The 20,027-nt window shown below is 40.4% G+C and overlaps 1 long non-coding RNA gene across 1 annotated transcript; it reads left to right on the forward strand.

Annotated features, from left to right (window-relative positions):
- Positions 1–1,541: 1,541 nt before the first annotated feature.
- LOC125354610 lies at positions 1,542–18,401 on the forward strand. The gene is made up of 3 exons (XR_007211513.1): positions 1,542–1,554; positions 4,185–4,187; positions 17,927–18,401. It is a non-coding gene; the product is annotated as an uncharacterized LOC125354610 (long non-coding RNA).
- Positions 18,402–20,027: the final 1,626 nt, after the last annotated feature.

The raw sequence follows: 20,027 nt of genomic DNA on the forward strand, positions 1-20,027 counted from the left end.
CCAGAAGAACGCCCCCTGCCGTGGCGGGAGGCGAGTCCTGGTCCTCGGCTTAGCCAGAGGTGCCCCGCCCTGCCCGCCGGAATTTCTAAACTTAAAGCAAAAGCTTCAAGCAGGTACCGGGGGCACGGAAACACCAGAGGGAGGAACAAACAGTTCCTGGGACAGCTAAACGGGCCCGTCACAGAGGAAGCTACTTCCCAGCCCAAAACGGAGCTGCATTCCATACCCACCCATGCCAAGGAGGCCGCCTCCCTCAGGCAAGCAACTCTCAGCTGAGCAAAACAGGCCAGAAGCTCCCCGCCCTTCTGAGTTCACAGCCTAGTCAAGACCAGGCATCAAAGGCAGCGGCCCCACAGCAGACAGAGGAGCCACAGTTCCTGAGACTGCTCACGTCCCCATCTACAGAGGACGCCCAAGGCCTGCCTGCAAGCTGTGTGAACCTCAGAGACCCAGGATTGCACCAACAGGGGAGTAGGGTCAGAACAGATCCACCCCTTGCCAACTGAAATCAAGTCAAAACAGCCAATCAGGAAATAGTCTGCAGACCATTGCAGGGAAACCAGAGACTGGGGAGAATCCACCCAAACAAGGAGGACTCCTTTTTTTTTTTTTTCTTTTACTTTTCAAACATTTTTTTTAACTTTTTGAAAATTTTCTTTTTAATTTTTTCACATCTGAAACAAAATTGGTTGGTTTTTTTTTGTTTGTTTTTTATTTGTTTGTTTGTTTTCCATTTTTACCGGTTTATTTTATCAAGTTGTTTTGTGTTTGTTCATTTGTTTGGGTTGTTCCTTTTCTGTTATTTTCCTTGTTATTTACTTTTTCTTCTTTTTTAAATAATTTTTCTCTGTTTTGTGTATCTGTCTTCCAGTATTTTTACTTTTTTTCTCTCGTTGCATTCTCTTCCTTTAAAAATTACTTTCCTATGAATAACACCTCCACTCTTATCTGCTAACTCTCCAGTGTCTGTCATTTTAACCTTGTTCTTTCTAATGATTCTACTCTTCTCCACATTTCCACATCACTGAAACTAAACCAAAATCACCACCACCACCCAATACATTTTACTCTATTCTCTATTCTCTTTACTACCTCCAACTTACGCTCCAGACTTACTGCCTGGACATCCAGGTTCCATTGACTCCTGGTTATTGGATAGAGGGTATCCCAGCTTAATACGAGTGAATCAAAGGGGTTCATAGAGAAAGCCAGTCCTAAAAGAACTTAATATAAAAACAAGAATTGCTTATAGGGTTGTAGCAGTAAATAAGTAACTACTGAATACAGGGCCTAGGATCAGTTGTTATATTGAAATTGTATTCTTTAGGAACACCAAATCTAACTTTATAGACAGGTATGCAAATTATCTGTATATAATTGTGAAATTGAAAGATTTACACAACAGTGCTTGGCAAGGGCTGCTTTGGGTCTTAAATGGTGCTCACAGGTGCTGGTAGACTGGCATTCCCAATTCAAATGGGCAGAAGAAACACAAGAAAGATGGCAAACAATGAAGTCTTATCCCCCCACTCAAAACAAGCAGGAAGCAGAGCAGTCAATCAAAAACATAGAAGAGAACTCCCAAAATGCTCTACAAAGTCTACTGATAAACATGATAAAAGAAAAGTTTGAATCTCTTCAGTCAATTATGTTAGAGCGTGAGGAGGCAAAGCAAAAATTAATGGAGAATTTCATGGCATCCACAAATAGAAAGATAAATGAACTTCAAGAGTCAAATGAAAAGATAGCTACCCAGCTTAAAGATTTGAGAGACAACACTCAAAACCAAAGTAACGAAGTTAATGAAGTAAAGAAGTCCATACAGGACCTAAGAAATGACATGGAAATCATCAGGAAAGACCAGTCAGAAGGAAAAGAGATTCAAAATCAAGTATCTAGCCTACAGTCCCGACTAACTGAAGCAGAGGATCGAATCTCAGGAGCTGAAGATTCCTTAGATTCTTTGGAGAAAGATCAAAAATCAATACAAATCCAGTCCAAGCAACAAAACAGATCGCTACAGGAGATTCAAGACACGATCAGGAAGCCCAATTTAAGGATAATAGGTATTGAGGAAAACTTGGAGAAAGAGGTTAATGGCATAGGCAACCTATTTAACAGAATATTAGCTGAGAACTTCCCAAACATCCAGAAGGAAAGGCCTATACAGATACAAGAAGCATTTAGAACCCCAAATTGACCAGACCAGAATAGAACATCCCACCGACACATTGTGATCAAAACAGCTTCAGCAGAGTGTAAGGAAAAAATACTCAAAGCTGTTAGGGCAAAGAAAACAATCACATATAAAGGAAAAGCAATCAGAATTACTCCAGACTTCTCAGCAGAGACCATGAAAGCAAGGAGAGCCTGGAATGGAGTATACCAAACTCTAAATAAAAATAACTACCAACCAAGAATTCTGTACCCAGCCAAACTCTCCTTCATAGCCGAAGGTCAAATAAAAGTCTTCCACAATAAGGAAAAACTGAAACAATATATCTCCACCAAACCAGCCTTACACAAAATCCTTAAAGATGTACTATACAGGGAAAATAATCAAGATCCCAACACAGACAGAGAAATGAACCCTAAATAGTAAACACTAGATCAAGAAATGGGAAGACACAGCTTTAAACAAGATAGTGATAATGAAAGGAACAAACGATCATCTCTTAATCCTAACTGTCAACATTAATGGACTTAATTCTCCAATCAAACGACATAGGCTCATAAGTTGGATCAAAAATCAAGATCCATCTTTCTGCTGCCTCCAAGAGACAAATCTATCCAGCAAAAGTAAGCATCTTCTAAAAGTGAAAGGCTGGAAACAAATCTATCAAGCAAATGGCCCCCATAAGCAGGCTGGAGTTGCAATCCTAGTATCAGACAACATTGACTTCAAATTAAAAAAGGTAAGAAGAGACAAAGAAGGTTACTACATACTAGTAAAAGGATCTCTCCAACAGGAAGATATAACCATTCTAAACATCTACACACCAAATGCAGGAGCACCCAACATCATCAAACAAACATTACTGGCTCTAAAAACATTCATAGACCCAAACACATTGATTGTTGGGGACTTTAACACTCCACTATCACCTCTGGACAGATCAACACGCCAAAACCTGAACAAAAAAAACACAGAAGTAAACAATTGCATAGACCAACTAAACTTAATCGACATCTACAGAATATTCCACCCAGCAAGGACAGGATACACGTTCTTTTCGGCAGCATATGGAACATTCTCCAAAATAGATCACATCTTAGGGCACAAAGAAAATCTGTACAAATTCAGAAGTATCAAAACCATTCCCTGCATTCTCTCAGACCACAATGGAATAAAATTAGAGCTCAACTCAATCAGCCACCACAGAAAATCCCACAATTCATGGAGACTAAAGAACACACTGCTGAACCATCAGTGGGTCACTGAAGAAATTAAAACAGAAATTCAAATGTTTATGGACTTCAACTAAGTTGAGGACACAAAGTACCAACTCCTTTGGGACACAGCAAAGGCAGTACTCAGAGGAAAATTTATATCTCTGAGTACATACATCAACAAACTGGAGAAACAGCAACTCAGTAATTTAAGGAAGCACCTTAATTTTCTGGAGAGAGAACAGCAAGCCAAACCCCAAGTCAATAGACAGAAGCAAATAATTAAAATCAAATCAGAATCAAATCAATTAGAGACGAAAAAACCATCGAAAGAATCAACAAAATAAAGAGTTGGTTCTTTGAAAAAATCAACAAGATAGACAGACCCCTAGCAAACCTGACCAAAAAACGAAGGCAGCACACTCAAATAAACAAGATAAGAGATGAAACAGGTAACATCACCATAGAAATAACTGAAATTCAGAAAATAATGAGGGACTATTTTGCAAACCTTTATGCCAACAAATTCGAGAACTTGGAAGAAGTGGATGATTTCCTAGAAAAATTTGATACCCCCAAACTCAACCATGAAGATTTAAACCTTCTAAACCGACCAATATCCAGTATTGAAATAGAAACGGCAATAAATGATCTCCCATCCAAGAAAAGCCCAGGTCAAGACGGATTCACTGCAGAATTCTACAAGGCCTTCAAAACAGAACTCACTCCAATATTTCTCAAACTCTTCAATGAAATTGAAAGAGAAGGTTCACTACCAGACTCATTTTATGAAGCCAGTATAACCCTCATCCCCAAACCAGGCAGAGACTCAACATGGAAAGAGGACTACAGACCAATCTCCCTGATGAACATAGATGCAAAAATTCTCAACAAAATTCTGGCCAATCGACTTCAACAGGTCATCAAAAAAATCATACACCACGATCAAACTGGATTCATCCCAGGGATACAAAGTTGGTTTAATATACGCAAGTCAATTAATGTAATCCACCACATCAACCGGAGCAAGGTAAAGAACCACATGGTTTTATCTCTGGATGCGGAAAAAGCGTTCGATAAAATCCAGCACCCATTTATGCTAAAAAGCCCTGGAAAAACTGGGATTCTAGGGAACATTCCTGAATATAATCAAGGCAGTTAATGACAAAACAACAGCAAGCATAACTCTAAATGGTGAAAAACTAAAGCCATTTCCTTTTAAAATCAGGAAGAAGGCAGGGATGTCCACTCTCTCCCCTGCTCTTCAACATATTACTAGAATTCCTAGCCAGAGCAATCAGGCAAGAAGAAAATATAAAGGGGATCCAAATAGGAAAAGATGAAGTTAAACTTTCTCTCTTCGCAGATGACATGATCCTTTACCTAAAGAGTCCCATAGACTCTACCCCTAAGCTACTAGAGCTGATCCAAAACTTTGGCAAAGTTGCAGGATATAAAATAAACCTTCAAAAATCAATGGCCTTTCTCTATGCTAACAACCCGAAGACCGAGGCTGAAATCAGGAAAGCAACTCCTTTTGCAATAGCCCCCCAAAACATAAAATACCTAGGAATAACCTTAACCAAAGAAGTGAAAGATCTCTTTGAGGAGAACTTTAAAAGCTTGAAAAATGAAATTAAGTCAGAACTAAGGAAATGGAAAAACCTCCCATGCTCCTGGATTGGGAGGATTAATATAATCAAAATGGCAATACTGCCAAAGGCTATCTACAAATTCAATGCAATACCCATTAATATCCCAACACCATTCTTTAATGAAATAGAGGAAGCAATCCAGAAATTCATATGGAATAATAAAAGACCTAGAGTAGCAAAAACACTCCTAAGCAGAAAGAACAGTGCTGGAGGAATTACAATACCCAACTTCAAGCTGTATTATAAAGCTATAGTAATGAAAACAGCTTGGTATTGGCACCGGAACAGGCCTGAAGACCAATGGAACAGAATTGAAGACCCAGAAATGAACCCACAGAACTACGCCTACTTAATCTTTGATAAAGGAGCTAAAATAATAGTATGGAAGAAAGATAGCCTCTTTAACAAGTGGTTCTGGCAAAACTGGCTCAACACATGCAACAAACTAAAACTAGATCCTTATATATCACCCTGCACCAAAATGAATTCCAAATGGATTAAAGACCTTGAAATCAAAACAGACACCCTGAGAACACTAAAGGAAGGAGTAGGAGAAACACTTGGGCTCCTTGGCACAGGACGGAACTTCCTTAACAAAGACAGAGAAAGGCTACAAATCAAAGAAAGGTTGGATAAATGGGACTGCATCAAACTGCAGAGCTTCTGCAGGGCAAAGGACATAGCTCGCAAGATAATCAGAAAGCCCACAGACTGGGAGAAGATCTTTACCGGACATTCAACTGACAAAGACCTCATCTCTAAAATATATGCAGAACTAAAAAAACTACCTTCTTCCAAAACAAAACCGCAAAGAACCAATAGCCCCCTCATCAAGTGGGCTAAAGACTGACAAAGAGACTTCTCTGATGATGAAATGAGAATGGCCAAGAGACATATGAAAAAATGCTCTACATCACTGGCCATAAAGGAAATGCAAATCAAAACAACATTGAGATTCCATCTCACCCCAGCAAGAATGTCATATATCAAGAAAACTAATAATAACAATTGTTGGAGGGGATGTGGCCAAATGGGAACCCTACTTCATTGTTGGTGGGAATGTAAACTGGTTCAGCCACTCTGGCAAGCAGTATGGAGATTCCTCAGAAGGCTAAATATAGAACTCCCCTATGATCCAGCAGCCCCACTTTTGGGTATCTATCCAAAAGACCACAAACAAAATCACAGTAATGCCACCAGCACAATAATGTTCATCGCAGCACAATTTGTCATAGTGAGAATCTGGAACCAACCCAGATGCCCCTCAGTAGACGAATGGATCAGGAAAATGTGGTACATATACACAATGGAATTTTATGCCTCTATCAGAAAGAATGACATTGCCCCATTTGTAAGGAAATGGAAGGACTTGGAAAAAATTATACTAAGTGAAGTGAGCCAAACCCAAAGAAACATGGACTCTATGGTCTCCCTTATTGGGAATAATTAGTACAGGTTTAGGCAATTCATAACAGAACATCACAATGCCCAATAGCTATACTCTTATGAACACATAAGATGATGCTAAGAGAAATGAACTCCATGTTGTGGAAAGAATTGTTATATCACAGTTGTAACTACTTTCAACGTCCTATGTTTATCAGTAGCTTCTATTATTGATGATGTTCTTGTATCACCTTCCTGTGGTTGTACCTATACTATCTCTGTAATCTTATCTGAGTATATTGGAAACAGTGTTTATGGGTATTGGAAGTTGGAAATTCAAAGGGAATACCAAATTTGAGAGACACAGGGTTAAAAAAAGAGAAACAACTACAAAAGCAATACTTGCAAAACTGTTTGGTGTAAGTGAACTGAACACCTGGGTGTGGGAGGGAAAAGGGGGGAGGGAGGGGGGTATGAGGGACAAGGTAACAAACAGTACAAGAAATTTATCCAATGCCTAACGTATGAAACTGTAACCTCTATGTACATCAGCTTTATAATAAAAACTTAAAAAAAATAAAAAAATAATAAATGTCGATGTACAAGGAGCTAGCCTCCAGGGTGGGGATGCAGCCCGTCTAGCATGGAGTCACCAAAATGGAGTTATAGAAGCTAAGACTAACTCTAAGACAGTGAAATTTTTACAAGCCCTATTGTGTCTAGGAGCAGGGAGGAGAGAAGGGCTACAGTTTTCCTTGGTTTTCACAGTCCCTGCTGCTTTTGACCCCCAAGATGAGGCTTGCAAGACATCCCTTTGGCTGGCGTTTACTCTCTGTTACATCTCTGAGGACCTGTTTTGCTGAGCTCTGAATACTTGGGCAAGGCAAGTTGAACAGTGTGTTCCTGAGCCTAATTATCAAAGCTGGTGGGGATGGTGTGGGGAGAAAATCAATGTGCTTTTATATTGGTGCGCAAACCTCTCAGACTTAACATTTTGCAAGTTCAATATTCCTGCTCAGGGCCTCAGATTGACCCTAGGAGGAACCTGCCAGGAGGGCGCTGGGACTGAAGCCCCGCCTTCGCAGAACTGGGCTAGGTAAGCTTTGCAGACCCTGTAACTAAGCGTCCCAGCTATGACTCTGCGAGCCAGGTTAAGGGGCCAAGGGCTCCAGAGCCTTGCAAGGGAGGAGGAAGAAGAGGAGGAAGAAAGATACACGCAGGGGCGGGGGCGGGGGGGGGGAGGAGTAGGCAGGGGTTGAGGGCGACTTACGGATACCTTGGCCCTGATACCAAAGTACCAGCGGCATCAGCAGCACCAGCGGCATCAGCAGCACCAGCGACTGGGAAGCCTGAGGCCATTCATGGTTCACCGAGGGGCAGGGCGGAGCCAGGGCAAGGGCAGAGCGCCGTGAGGGCGGCCCGAGCAAGGCGCAGGTCAGGGTCTTTACCGTGCCCTCTTGCAGGAGGCCATGGGGCAGGAGGAGGAAGAGGAGACTGGGCAGCCCAGCAGTGCCCTACATCCACTCCCAATAGCTGCTCCCATTATATGTGCCTGGCTCATCCCCAGGTTGGCCAACTCGCCCAATCGCGGGCTGCTCCTCCCCCCTTCCCCCGCTCCTGCTTGGGGCTGTAACCTGAGACCCCGCCCCAGAAGTCAGTCAGCACAGGCCAAGCCCTCATCTGCTGGGACCAGACACCCCCCACACCCCGCCCCATCGAGAGCCATGCTGCCCTTCCCTCACCCATAATGTTCTCAGTGTCCTGATCGGACGGGGCACAAAAACAACCCCAGGTTCCCCCACACACACACATCCACAAACATATACACAATCTGGGATGGAGGCACTACCCCCTCCAACCACAGGCTGGAATGATGGGGGGGTCCTCCAATCCTTCCCCTCTGAGCTCTGCCAGAGGGAGAGTTGGAGGAGAGGAAGTTGTAGAGAGGCAACAGCAAAGTTCATCCTGACCTCTGGCTATGTTGTTATCTCAAGGAATGTGCTAAAAATATGGCTTAATTGGCAGACAGCACTTACCGAGATGTTTTACTATGTCCATAAGAGTCTGGTTTATGTTAACCATTCAGCCTTGTCTTGTTTTACTGCCTCTTGTTATTTACCGACTTAAGAGCTTTCTTGTTTTCTTAAACTTTAGTTAGCCCTATGTCATTCCCTGGTTCCCAAACTGCAAATAAGCTGGAATTTAAGCATGAACAGGGCTGCAGTCTTGGGCTGAAGTCTTGAGCTGCAGGCCTCCCAAACTCTTTTGTCTTTTGTATATCGCCTTGTGCTTTTCTTTTTCTTTTATCCTTGCCCCTCAATTAGGATTCTTTTTGTTGCTAGCAGGCTCCAGCAGGAAGTGTTTACAGAAGCTAGGACCTCCAGTCCCCAAACCCCAGAACTGAAAAGGCCCTGGGTCAGGTAGAGAACTGGGGACAGAAAAAGCAATGGAAAGGAATTGTCAGGGGAGATGTGCACCAAATTGGACTCTTGGAGATTGTGAAAAGGGCATTAGCTACAGTCCTCAATCTATGGGACATCTCTATCTGTCTTCTAGAACTTTCCTCCAGTATCTAGCCAGTGGACTCTCACCTGGGGATTCAGAGCAACAGTCCCTTGCCCCTCCCCCTCTACTTAGGTGCTGGGTCCCACTCTGGGCCTGAGCTCACCACCAGGAAGGGCTGGTGGACTTCTCTGCACAGAGGGAGACCTGTGTGAAGGTGGGGAGGGGGGCAGGCCCTGGGAAGGGATGGAAGGAACCACAGAGGACTAAGGAAGCCCAGACACACCCTTGCAAGCTGCCCAGGGATGGCCAGATGGGGGCTGGAGGGCACTATTGTCATAGTTCCAGTCTCAGATGCAATGTCTGCTCTCAGATGCAATGTATGCTCTTACTGGCTGGGGTCCAGGAGTTGAGGAGGGTTTGCTGTTAGCCCTGGGTAGAGCAAGGAGCCAAGGATGATTGGTTTGGGGGAGGTCCTGGCTAGGGAGCTAGGAGGCTACTCCAGCTGGACCAAGTTCTGGGAGTCCAGGATGAAGCACCAGAATTTCCTAGTTGGTCCCCAGGCCCTCTGCTTCCACCTCACCACCACCACCCCCATCTTTTTCCTCCTACACTGCCTTCTTCCCTTCCCCAAATTGCCTTCTCCCAAGGACTCAGAGTAGCTCCTTCCTGGCTTTCTTGCTACCAATGAAGAAGAAAAAATACTCACCTAGATTTCTTAGAAACAAGATGGTCCTCCAAGGAATGTTAGGCAACAGGAAACTCAGAATCAAAAGCTTAATTAAAGCAGAAAAAGCAGAATCTCCCATCCAATCCAGTAAAATGGAAGATTCAGAAATCCAGTTGAGTTTCTGTGGGATTTTCTTCAGGGTTCAGGGTGCTTAGTGGAAGCTCACTATAACTCTCTGGCTCAGGTTTTCAGGAGAGGCTCTGGGCTCACCACCATTCCACCTCATGTTATAAAGCTTCTCAGGGTAGAAAAAGGAGTATCAAGGGTACAATCCTTCATTTCTGTGCACATGTACTGGGTGAAAAGTGAAAGAGGTGCTGTTTAAAGAGTTGCTGTCATGTTCTGTGCAGTGTGTATGGAAGTGGTGAAGGACTGGGCCAGTGCTATGCTCCTTCTTTGCTTCTTTTCCCATTTTATCCAGTCATGGGTTTACCTTCAGCTCTGGACCTTCCCTGGCCTTTCACCCTATGCAGGAGAAAGCTGGTCTGAAGCCTGCAGTGCCACTGTGTGGGAGCCATGGGTCCTGTCTTCTCTACCTGGCAGGTAGACTGTCTAAAGCTCCCACACTAGTCAAGACCCCCACTAGGTTCTCCAAGAATCCTTTCTCAGTGTCTCTAGAATACAATGTCTCTCTACTTTTCTGGATCTTTCTTCCATCTATAACCTATGGCTATGACAACCATAACAGCCCCCATCACCTGGCCACGTTCTGGGATGAATGACATTATTTAGACTCAGTTCCTCACTTCATACCCTGCTTTCCTTCTTCATGTTTTCTCAGTCACAATTACTTGTCTTTTTATATGTCCAGTAAGCATTCAAGCATCATAAACTTCCTGTCTTAAGTACAGAATTATACATTCTTAATATTATATAAATAATATTAGGTATATGTACAGAAGTCTTCAGTGTGTGCCAGCAAACTCTGAAAGTCTGGAGGGAGAAAGCTGATCCATGAGGTCACTTTGGAGAAATGCACCAGTATAGAACAATGGACCTTGATGCTGAATGAATTGCAAATTCCCAACCATATCCTGAGTATCACATAAAAGAGGTAGGCTTTGAAAGTATAGGTCATAACGCCATCTCAACATGTAGAATAATCTCTAAGGTCCACAGAACTTCCATGTATAGAGAAAGGAAATTATCCATGTTCCACGTGAAAGTTGTTTCCTTGCCAATAATTTCTAGTAACAATAAATTTTCTTTGATGAAAAGAAACATTACAAGCAGGATGCAGTTAAAGTTGTTAACAGAAAATATGCCACTTCCTGACCCCCTTCAAATTTAGATATTTGACTTGAACCTGAATGCAAATAATAGAGAACAATGGGAAGAAACCAAGGGTTGATTCCAGTGAGTTTGTTCAGGCAGTGGAGAACTGAGAAGATGTAAGTAGAAGTGACATAAAGAAAGAATCATTCCTGTATAATACTGTTCTCTTGTAACAAGTCAGAAGCAGTACAGTGGTTATGTTAGGTGTGGCTGTGATTGTGTGTCTGGCAGTAGTTGATTCTTTAGCAAGAGCAGCTGAAAGGTAGAGAAAAGTGTCTAGTAATTCTCTCTCTCTCTTTCTCTTTCTCTCTCTTTCTCTTCTTTCTCACAATTAAATGTGGTGACCAAGAATGAGACATATATTCTTCCTTGCATTTCATCATTGCAATCCTGTAGGCAAAGTGGCCACACCTATATTCTATTTAAAGTTTTTTTTTTTCAGTCTTCCTCATTCTACTCATACTCTTGCTGGGATAGAAATGAATTGGGGGTTCCCTTCTTGTCCAATGATCTTATAGGGAAGATAGTCAGAAGCACAAATGATCAAATCCACCTCCATTCCTAGTCACAGACACTGCTGCCCAGAAAAAAATAAGAGAAACCCATAACCCCAAGCAATCAGGGAAGCAAGTACTGTTGTGAGCATTAGGCATATGCAACACTTCTAACAGACGTCTTAGACCATTCTTCTTTACCAGTTAAGGATTCCTGTGTTGTATATTGGCCTTCCAGGCAGTTGAATTCCTTCGATAAACAGTACTCCTAGGAATCATGGTCTTTTATTTCCATCATAGAGCAATTGCTCTGGTTTTAATGTGTGTCACGTATTATAAATTACCAAAAGCTAGACAACAACTCATTTTTAAACACAAAGACACACATACAAACACACAGACACACACTCTTGAGCCCCAGTGTTGGGAATAATGGCTTTGTGCATTGTACTGCACAAGTAATATCTACAAGTTTGATAATTCTGCATCAGAGGCTGCCTTCTCTTTTCAAATACATAAGAAATAAGGAGATTATATACAAAATGAATTTGAATATAATCAGGAATGCAGCATCCCATGCCATTTGCTTAGGATTCCATATAACATAGAAGATGGACATGGGAGTTGACAGGAAGGAGGCTAGAAAGGAACTGGTCCTAGGAGGGAGGAGAAGGCCAGAGCAGGTTTCTAGTACCTGAGATGTCTCACTGTTTGAAATAGAGGAATAAAAATAATATGTATGATGAACCTCCATTGGAATAAGCCCTTCTGACAATTCAATAGTCCCAGGACTAGTCTCCCTGATATTTTCATTGCTTCTAACAAAAATATCAGAAATCATAAACACACAACATGTTCAGTACCATGTCTCCTCTAAAAATTACTGTTGTTATAGCAGCAGGTCTGACACTTGGCTTACACAAGTCAGGTTGGACATGTTTTGAATTGTTCCCTCCCTTCTAATATATTTGTTAACGATATTTGTTCTAAAGTACCAGACCAAATTAAGTACTGCATAAAATTCAGTATCTTTAATGGATTGTCAAATAATCAAAGCGTGGTGAACTAACAACCAAAAGAGAAAAACAACACAGAGAAAATAATGTTTTCCTCAAATACACTTTATTTGAAAGAATAATAATAATACAAAGGGTATTATCCCTCGTTGGATGAGATCAAATGGTGAGTTCTGTTCTGGCCGAGAGGAATGGGGTAAACTTATCAAAACTTTCCATGGGTCAGCCAAGCTCTCACGTTTGATAACAACTTTGCAAGACAGATAAAATGAACAATTGCATGAAGTTTCTACAAAAGAATGAAGAATGGGATTTCACTCATTAGAATCTTAATTCAGAGTAACAATTCTGAAATGACATTAAATTCCAATGAAATCCAACTGGATACATTTTTAATTTTAAATTAAGAAAGCATGTTTTTTTCATCTGTTATCTTTGGATATTCATCTTCTGGTAAACAGTGAGTAAATTGGAAGATTACAGGATTTACCAACTCCTATTCTGTAGCAGTATTTCTTATAGCTTGACATGATACCTTCTTCCAAAACAGAAGACAGTCAGTGCTTTCCCAGAGTGTGGGCAACAGAAAGCTGTGAGCAAGATTTCAATAAGTGGCTGGGAAATTACATCTGGGAAAGAAATATCTTGATTCCCCTGAACTTCAAACATTTGAATGGGAATCTGGACTTTTTCTTATTGCACTTATGTACAAAATAAGTTCGTAAGTATAAGATTCTATTTCTCCATCTTTACAATGTTTGCTTTGTAGGTTGCTTATGAGATATAACTTGTAGTATATCTGTAAATTCCATAACATAAAGACCAACATGCACTTAGAATCTAAAGTTTTATAATTAAAGTTACCTGAAAATTGGAGGGCAAAAAGAAATGAAGCTAGAATATAAAATATACCTGGATCATGAAACAATCTGAAAATTTCACAAAATAACACCCAAATCAGTTCTCCTGGGACACCTTCACTTCAAACTCCCTTCTATTTTGAAATATTGTCCAACATGATCAGAATTTTTACTTACGAAGAGGAACATAAGTGATAACATATTAGCATAGTTGCAAGTTGGCAAGTCTTGTCCAGGCCAACAGTCAGCTTTTGATTGGCATCTCTACTCCACTTTGCGAGCCCACAGGGAAAACTGACTTCAGTCCTCAGAGGTGCTGCACATGTCTTCCCAGAATGGAAAACCATACATGAGTCCTGAGAAACTTTTCAGCTCAGGGGTCTGATTAAACATTCCCACATCTATCCCACATTGTTTATTTATATATTGTCATTTTCTTACATCTTAATTTCCTTGATTTTCTTAAGTATAACTATCCATCCTACAAAAAAAGAATTTCAGTTTTTTGCTCATTTATCAAAGTTAAATAAAGAAAACCCAAGCACACAAACAAAAACTACACAAATTTATGAAAAGAGAAGGAGAAATACAAAGGAGTAGGAATAAAAAATAGATAAAAGTGCTGGAGAAATTTGGAATCCACAAAACATTCCTCAATATAATATAGGGTGTATATGACAAACCTCCAGACAACAGTATACTTAATGGTGAAAATGTAAAGCCAAAGCCATTTCCCCTAAAATAAGGAGTGAAACAAGGGCGTCTACTCTTTCCACTCCACTTCAACATAGTATTGCAATTCCTGGCCAGAGTAATAGGCAGGAGAAAACATAAAGAGAATCTAAATAAGGAAAGAAGGAGTAAAACTGTCCGTTTTGCAGATGACATGATCTTCTCCTTTGAAATCTCAAAATCACCTCCCTCAAACTACAAGAGCTGATTTTAAACTTTGGCAAAGTATCAGGATATAAAACCAACTCACCAATATCCTTTCTGTGTGCCCACAGCATGAAGACCAAAGCTAAAATAAGAAAAGACACTATTTACAATTATCTGAAAAAAATGCCTAGTAATTGCCAAACCAATGAAGGACCAGTTTTAAGAAGAAATCTGAACAACACTGAAGGTAATAGAAACACTATCCATGATTCAGGACTGGAAAAAATACTATTGTGCAAATGACAATAATGCCAAAAGCAGTTTACAAATTCAATGCAATACCCATCAAAACCCCAACAGCCTTCTTTAAAGACAGAAAAAGCAATCTAATAATTCATATGGTGATATTCATTTGAAAGGAATAAAACTGCTGGGCACTAGTGGCTCATTCAGGAGGCTGAGAATCATGGTTCAAAGTGAGTCTGAGCAAAAAAGTCAGTGAGACTCTCCTCTCCAATAAAGAAAAAGGCAGAAGTGGAGCTTTGGCTTAAGTGGTAGAGCACTCGCTTTGAGAAAAAGAAGCTGAGAAAAAGCACCCAGGCCTCCAGTTCAAGCATCAGGATCAGCACACAGACACAAACAAACACAGACACATATAGGATAGACATGAGACTGGTACAGTGGGAGTGGTAAATAAAATGATTTGACCAACTGAAAGTATATTTCAATTTGAGCCTACAGGGAGAAATATTACATGAATACATGATACCAATGTCTGTCAAGGGAGAAATCAATTTCACTGCCAGGGAAGAAGTGTCAGGTGACTTAACACTGACTCCTCTAAATCTATGAGCCAAAATAAGCTATTCTTCCCTTCAAATTGTTTCTCAAGTGACCTGGTCACAGGTCCAGAAAACTGGCTAACACATTTATATATGAAATGACAGTTATTATTCCCAGATGCCTTTAAAATCTAGAATTAACAGATACAAAATTCAAAGCAAATGTTTACCTGCCACTTATCCCAGAAAAAAATGTTAACATGATTTAATTCAGCCAATCCAACAGTTATAGAAACTGCTTGTTCATTAACTACATTTCTCTAGTATAATAATTTTTAATCTATTGTACAGAGTTACAGAGAGATAGAATTTCTAGTGCCATATCTGCTTTTCTTCTCTGTTTCAAGTCTTATCCTTCAAAGTAGTCAGAATTCATGATACTACTATCATGTCACTTTTTAAAATGCTACACTTTCTAATAAACACATTTAATATTATACAGAAAAGGAAACTCTTAAACTCAAGGGAATCTGTCCTTCAGTTTGTCATTTCTAGAGTAGAAATATGAAAGACTTGTAAAGTGGTTATATTGAGCCTGTAACAACTTAATGTACATTGCTCCATGCAAAAATCAGATCTGCCATTATGTCTTTGATTACTTAGAATATACCCATGGAAGCTAACTGATATAAATGTGGAAGACAGAATGGTCACAGACAAATGAAAGAAAATGAGTCAGAAAGAGAAGACAAATAGCAGTGCAGATTCACTACGCTTAGTAGAAGTGGAACTCTTCAGCTCTGTCCTTATAAATTCTGAAAGAAAACAAAAGTAAGTTATAAGATTAAGTACATTTTGAGGTGAAAAAGAAACAAAATATGAAAAATATTACAGACATGTACAATTGGAAAAAATTACTCCTGAGTGGATACCCTGAGGGCAAGCAGAGATAGAGACAGAAAAAAAAAACAAAAAATGTTCAAAATAATAGTTGAACCTTTTTTTCTTTTCTGAAATAATCCCCAGCTTCCTTCCGTGACACATAACTAATACTAACAATGCATTTGTTAAGAGTCTACTTGAGAACAGGTAGAACATCTAACTGAACCAGGTAACCTGGGTTTAAAGTCACCTTCTCATGAGTAAAAATTTAGATGGAACCAGGTACGTGACCACAGAACAGGGGTTTCCAGCATCCTAGGCACACTTGAACCCACACTTGAACCCTAGGGTAGGTTGCTTAATGTACAGATGCCACAATCTTATATTCAACTAAGAATTACATTTTTGGCCAGAGATCAGGATAGTAGAAACAGCAAGGAATAATCCTGCCAAGAACTTCATAGTTATGAGTTGAAGATCAGGAAATAAACACAAGAAAGACCCAATTTTGAAACAAAGCTAGGTACTGACAATGGGATCTCAATTTTTTTTTTTTTTCTGGCCAGTCCTGGGGCTTGGATTCAGGGCCTGAGCACTGTCCCTGGCTTCTTTTTGCTCATGGCTAGCACTCTGCCACTTGAGCCACAGCGACACTTCTGGCCATTTTCTGTATATGTGGTGCTGGGAAATTGAACCCAGGGCCTCATGTACACGAGGCAAGCACTCTTGCCACTAGGCCATATCCCCGGCCCCAGGGATCTCAATTTTTGGTACTAAAATTTCAAAGAGCCCCAGTCAGGAGTTACCAAGTGATAATCTGTTTAAGTCTGTGGTTTTGTTTGGTCGGTTCTTTTGGAGTTGGTCCTGGTTCTGGGGCTTAAACTCAGGGTCTACCTGCTGTTCCTGAGTCTTTTTGCTCAAAGCCAGCACTATGCCACTTGAGCCACAGATCCACATCTATACTTTTTAAATATTAAATTGGCGCTAAGAGTCTCACAGACATTCTTGAGTGAACTTTTCTCCACAGTTAGAATTACAGATGTGAACCACCAATACCAGGCATAATTTTTCTATTTAATAACTAGAAATGGAGCACAGACTAAACAAGAGATTCAGTGGCTCAGCCAGAAGCCATGTTGGAAACACTATATATTCACGTCCTTGATTCTAATGAAAATAGTGTATAAAGGATGCAAATACACCCAACTGAGGCTGACCAAGAAGGAAGCAGGTAGAGTGAACATTAAAAATTGTTAAGTCAGAAAAGGATAAAGGCAAGGGAGGAGAGAGTAGGGTACAGTGGGAACCATGGGGAGTAAGCAAAAGGGAGAAAGAAAGTAGGGTAGAGTTTAGGTGCTAGAGTGAGGGCAGGGTAGAGGAAGGGTAAGAAGAGTGAAAAAAAGGGTAGATTGACAGCTGGACATAGTGAAGGCATAGGAAACTGGAGGCATGGTAGAGTTTGGGCAGAGTAAAATGAGAGTGGGAAAGAGTGGAGTATGGCAGATGAAAGGCATTGAAAACATTCTTTTTAAAAAAAATTTTTATTTTATTTTAATCTCCTTTTATTGAAGCAGTTAGAAACTCGTGCTACTGAAGCAGCCGTACCGCAGAGTGAGACAAGGTAGTCAGTGGGTTGACATAAGCCACAATGCTGGCCAGGCATCCTACCACAGTGGAAGGACCAAAATCATGAGGATAGGAGGAGGTAGCAAACATCCCCAACATCTAGAATAAGCATTTCCATTGTTAGAGAGATCGGCCATGCATCTTAGGAAACAAGGTCCCCTTGTAACTGACAGAATTTCATCTAGGTCATCAGATTCATCCCAAACTATGATACTGTCTCAGTTTTAGAGACTCTTTTGACCCAAATATTTAGGCCACCGGAAGACTTTAGTTACATCTTTCAGTTCTTTATCCCAGATGGAAAAAGAGGCTGAGTTCTTGAAATGTCACACAAGTTCAGCTGGACAGGTGCCGATGCCCAGCCTTGTTTTAAAAGTAGCTGCATTTTCTTTCCCTCCTGACTTTTCACATTGCTCTCACTCAGCATGGTGCTATAGGAAACATCTCAGTGTTATAAACAAGGACAGAATGGGGGCAGCAGCCTAGGGGAGCCAGGGAATCAAAAGCTGCTACATATCCAAGACCATTTCTCACACACACACACACACACACACACACACACACACACACACACACACACACGCATGGGGAGCGCTATTGGGTCAAGGTCCTCTCAAACAGCTGCTAGAAGCACACACAAAGAAAACTGTGTTAGATCTTCCAGGTCAGGATCAGCTGTGCCAAAGTATGGTCCAGGAAACTGAGCGACTTCATGTCCCTGGCAGGTAATCAAACCCTTTGGCATTCCCAAGCTGTTCTGGTTTTCAAGTACAACGAGGTGTCTTGGGCTGTTTGGTCACAGAAAAACAAGCACTAAAGAAATCTCAACAGATTTCAAATTGACAGTGTTACTAACTATAAATTTATATAGTTAAGAACTGATTAGTACGGGTTAAGCAATGGGGCCAGTTGAGATTTTGCTAGGTAGAACTTGCTGGTGAAGCACAAGACATGTTTTTAGGGCTTACCCAAGGTTGTTTGCTATTTTGTGGGGTTTTACATTGAATGATATTGATTTGTGTATCCTTGTTCCTGATGTGTTGTTTTTCCATGTGGGACTGTGGTTTGTTTCCTGGATTGTGGTTATTTGCCTTAAAAAAAATTGTGCCCACTAAAATAGCTGGACTGTTGAGAGTATTTTATGAGATTGCCAGCTCGTATACAAAATCATTTTGTTGATTAGTTGAGAACATTGAGAAAGCCATCATACCTCTAAACACTGACTGGTCAGTCTTGTGCCATACTAGTTGTTAGCAGTTGCTGTCCTTTCTCTCAGTTGTAACCATCAAATGTCAAAATAAAACTGTATCAGGAGACAAATAAGTTTGATGGAATGTAATTGAACATTGAAACTTGGTAAGTATTGATGTAGTATGTTCCTACAAAGAAATTCCTGCACCTAATATTATACTCAAAACCCAGTGTCTCATTTACCAAAATAAAGGTATATTGGTGGAACAGAGAAAATGACTATTTAAAAAGTAAATTTAAAAATTAAAAGAAATGCATTGTCTTAAATGGGTGGTCTCCACAATTGAAAAGCACCACCAGTTCATAAAAGAGAAATTATCCATGACAGTGCATACAACTATGATTCATTTGAAAGAAGATTAATCTAACTAGAGGTGGTTAGCCAGAGTTGGCAAAAAGTAGGTTGTTTGGTGAAATTGGATGAAGGGTCAAGTCCAGAAGGACAAATCTACAAGCTACAAATACCTTCATTTGCAATAAAATACTTTTTTTCTACTATGATTTGTAGCCCTATCACAAGGCTGTAATTAAAAATGGGATGTCAAGAGGATGAAGAATATTCCCCACTCTGGAATCTGCATGGGGACTGAAAACTACCAGGTGACACTGAATTCAGTGGTCACCTTGAACTCAAGGGAAAATAAACCAAAACTGAAAGCTAGATCTTGATGACAAAGGAATCCATTCAGTATTCACAAAATATTGTGAATACCACACAGAGCTGTATGCAATGAGAGATTTCATCATGAAACCATTTATTCCTATTATTGAAATAAATTCCAAAGGAAATAGAATTTTCAACTAAAAGTAAATAAAAGGTTCCCATGATTCATGGAGAAATTGTTTATTTTAATAACTTCTGCTAATAACAAATTTTTTTTCTAATTCCAATATTATAAAAATGACGCAGTGAAAATTGCTGCTGGGTGAAAACGGCACATTTCTGTAATCATAGCTACTCAGGAGGCTGGTATATGAGAACTGCGCACTGAAACCAGCCAAGCCAGGAGAGTATAAGACTCTTGTTTTCAATTAACCACCAAAAAGTCAGAAATGTGGTAAGACACTTGTCTTGAGCAAAAATGCTCAGAGACAGGGCATAGTCCCTGAGTTCAAGAGCCAGGACTAGAGCTCCTACACACACACACACACACACACACACACACACACACACACACACACCTGACAGCTAAAAAACTGTAACTGCTGGCACAAAAAAAAAATAAATAGAAGAAAATAAATGGTATCTGACAAACTGCAAGCTTGTGGCTCCTTTTAAATTTACATATACACTTGATT

Source organism: Perognathus longimembris, chromosome 1 (genome assembly GCF_023159225.1).
Source record: "Perognathus longimembris pacificus isolate PPM17 chromosome 1, ASM2315922v1, whole genome shotgun sequence".
In the NCBI taxonomy this organism is placed as follows: domain Eukaryota; kingdom Metazoa; phylum Chordata; class Mammalia; order Rodentia; family Heteromyidae; genus Perognathus; species Perognathus longimembris.